Genomic DNA, 3,932 nt, shown 5'->3' with positions numbered 1-3,932 from the left:
CTAGAAGGTTAAAGGTCAGCCTGTACGCTTCATTTCTTCTCCCAGCAGCAAAACAAATCTGCTTCAGTCATGAATAAACGGCCAAGAATTCAACAAGAAACACAAATTCATTTCATCTTTGTTATTTTATTGCCGGGTTTGATCATTTCTGCCCAGAAACACCTGAAGAATATTCACCTACAGGATAAATAAAGCGGTTTCTGCTCAGCCCAGCAGTTTGTCACATTAGATATGAATATTCCCGGACCTCAGTAAATGTCAGCTTATGGAAATCAGGACCTAAAAGCAGAAGTTTGTCCACTTGGAGACGTAAACAGGCCAGAAAGTGACGAGCAGAAGCGCAAACAAACAGCCGCTTAATTAATGGAAAGAGCGGCGGTTCGGCTCGGCTCGGCCCAGCACGGCGCGGCTGGTCGCGTAGGAACCGAGTCTCAGGAGAGGCTCGGAGCTGAGCGCCTTGACTGAGTCCGAACCGGAACCGCAGTCCGGGCTGGAGATGTTTCAGATGAAAACCCATTTCTGTGCGTAAAAGTTTGATTCTGTTGGATTTTTCAGCTTTAAGCGATTTTTAAACTTTCATCAGGAAACAAAACACAAAATAAAAGCGAATATTTCTAAATTTCTGCTGATGTTAGTTTCCAGGATGAACCCAAAGGTCAGAGTTCGCGCCGCCAGCAGCCGGAATGAGGAGAATAAAAGCGGTTACTTACATGTGAAAGTCCTGCGGTAAAAGCTGCGGGTTTAAATCACAACATCCCGCTGCGTCCCGCTCACTGACCCGCACAGGAGGCGCGGAGCGGCGGATCCATGGGCGGACAGCTCCGGCCGACCCGCGGGGTTAAAATCCACAGATGAAGAAGCGGTGATGAAGAGGAGCGGCGGGGAGCTGCGCGCCTCTCCACCCGGGGAACAGGCAGTGCGCACCGGGCGCGCGGCTTCACTCCGCCCGCTCCCGCATCGCCTCGCACAAAAACTCCGGTAACTCCAGAAACAGACGGCCGGGTGTCCGCGGGTCCTCAGCGGGGAGTCGGGCAGCTGATGGCTGGACAGGTAGGAAGTCCCGAGCTGGTTCCGGAGGTTCCCGGGTCAGATTTCCCTCCGCAGCAGGAGAACCGGAGCCGCGCTGAGTGCAGACGGAGCGCAGGGCTTGGTGCGTGTCGGGGCGTCCGCGGGCTGCTGGGGCTGTCCGGACACTCTCCCGTCATCCCCGCCGCTTGATCGCCCCCGGTGCGGGGAGGGAGAGAGAGCGCGGTGGGAGGAGAGTATCGCGAGGTTGGGACATAAATCCCGTTTTTCTCGCGCTGGGATGACCGGGGACGGCTTGGAGAGTTTAGGCTGAGTTTCCTCCTGAACCAGGAAACATGAAGGAGCCGCAGACTTTCTGGACTTTTTATCGGTTCTTCAGAACCAGAACTCCTCTGGAGCAGAGCGCCTCCTGTCTGACTGCCGGACCGCAGCTTGGAGAAGAAGAACCGGACCGAGTCCGTCATTCCGCAGTTTAACTTCTGAGTTTTTTTCTTTCCTTTGTTTTTATTATTTTTTATTCTAGTGACCGTTATAGCTTTAACGTTTTTGGTTTTGTTTTCTCTTTATTTTTCTTTTTTATTTAATTTTGTTCTTATTTCTTGATTTGTTTCTTTTTTACTCTTCATCTTATTGGATTTTATTTCTTTTTAATTCTCATATCTGTAACCTTTATCATCTTTTTTATTTGTTTTTTACTTTTTTCTTTTCATTAATTTTATTCTTTCTCTTGTTTCTTTTTAATTCTAATGTCTTTTGCTTTAATTTTCTTATTTTTAGAAAATTTCTTGGATTTGTTTTACTTTTTTATGCTTTTTTCTTTTAGTTTATTTTTATTTTAGTAGTTGTAGTAGCTTTAACTTTCCGTGTTTTTGTCTTCATTTTGTGTCCTCTTGTATGTCCTTTTATTTTTAAATATAGCGTCTATAGACATTTTCTCAATTTCTTGACTTTTGTTCTTTATTATTTGTATTTTATTTATTTTTTATTGTAGCATTTGTCATTGCTTTACTTCTGCTGCCATCTGTTTTTATTTGTCGGGTTCTGTGTTTTCTGTGTTTATTTTCTGGGTCATGTCTCTTGTGAGTCTCTGTGTTGTCCTGTTCTCCCCTTTATTACCCCGGGTGTGTTTAAGTCCACCTGTTATCTCTGTCTCTTGTCGGGTCCTTGTCGTTTGTCTTTGTCAATCGTCTCAGGTTAGTCGTCACATCTCACTGGTGAAGTCCTGTGTCGGCTGCTCTCGGTTCCGTGCTGCCAGTGTGAACCTTGTCTCCGTTTATCTGTGCTGCCGGACCCTGGACTGTGTGAGTCTGTGTTTGTCCTCCATTAAACCATCACTTGCCTCTCTACCTGGGTCCAACGGCGCTCTCCCTCACCACCATCACCACCACAAATCATGAAATTATAAACTGCAGACATTTAAAGTTCCAAGTCATCCAAGAATAAATAAAACTCAAACATAAAATAAACATCAGGAACTTCATGATAGATATGATTCTACATTTATTCATAACCTGGACAGTTTTTGTCTCCCCCTGCTGTTTGTCTTTAGGTACTATTGCTGGAATCAAGTCGGACTTCAAGCGGATTTCCCAAAAAACAAACATAGTTTATTTATTTATTTTTGTAACTTAGTGGGAAAATGTTAAATTTGTGCATTAAATGAAAAAGGGAGATGGCTGACATGACAGTTGTCCAACAGTAGCTGTTTCTAAAGATGGCTGCCCGCATCCAACTGGGCTGATGGAAAGATGAGTGGAAGGAAAAAATGTAATAGGAAAACTAAAAGATGGAACCTGCTTCAAATGTTACCGTCCATTTGGTTTGTGCCTCCTGCTCCTCTGTTAACAAGCTGATAACATTCAATGCAGGCAGTTACTCCAGAAAACTGGTTGATCTGATGCTTCACGTTTACAGAGAAACTCACCTGGGAGGAATTTACCAACTCAGAACAGAAACAGAAACAATTGAAATGTGTAGAAATATCCTGACATATTATGACAACCTGTTCATCCATTTTCCAGGTAAAGACAGAAATAATGTGAAGGTTGGAACTATTCAACAGACACTCATAAAAAACATTTTGATCATGAAATCAGCAAATAAAAATGTAGGAAAACATCCAGAGGAAATGAGAGAACCGAGCAGGATGCACAAGGAGCCCAGACCGGATTCTGGGTCCAGATTTATGGATTAATAATATTTTTTTATTTATCTGGTCTCATAACATTCAGAAAAAACCTGCATTTGTATTTTCTTTAAAAAGAAAGAGTCGGAATTTGTTGACGGGGATTTATTTTACATGGGATTTTACAATAGCGCCCTCATGCGGATATAATATGTAAGTACAACATTTTATGTATGCTGGAAATGCATATTTCCTACATTTATTTAGTTAAAATCCCTTATCGGTGCATTAAAATCAATATTTTCTGTCTGAATGTTATTTAATTTATTAACTTCAAACGTAAAATAAAGTAACGTGAGATATTTGAGGAAAACATTAACTTAAAGTAAAGCTCTTAATAAAGAGATGAAATATCTTATTTATATAACGGCTAATAAATGTGGAAAAAAAAATAACAACTCAACGATGAATCGCCCAGGACAGAATCCGTTTTTATACATTCTAATTAAATTAATGCTGAATTTTTACTATTTGTTGTTGTTTTTTCTTACTTGTAATTAAAATATTTTTTTAATGGAGGCAGCGGTGTGTGATCATTAATAGGATTCTCCGCCCCAGATGTTTAAAACTCCTCTCCTCCTTCTGCCACGTTTTCCCTCCTTTCCAAAGAAAAGAGGCGACACTGGGAAGCTTCCTCGAAATCTGATTGGTCAAGCCAGAGGAGAACCCGCCCCAACACCCGCCTTCTTGTTGTTTCTGGCACTCTGATTGGTCGGACCGA

The sequence above is a fragment of the Poecilia mexicana genome, unplaced genomic scaffold (genome assembly GCF_051168715.1).
Source record: "Poecilia mexicana isolate PSO_F unplaced genomic scaffold, ASM5116871v1 scaffold_15, whole genome shotgun sequence".
Taxonomy (NCBI): domain Eukaryota; kingdom Metazoa; phylum Chordata; class Actinopteri; order Cyprinodontiformes; family Poeciliidae; genus Poecilia; species Poecilia mexicana.
Note: the sequence above shows the minus strand (reverse complement) of the source record.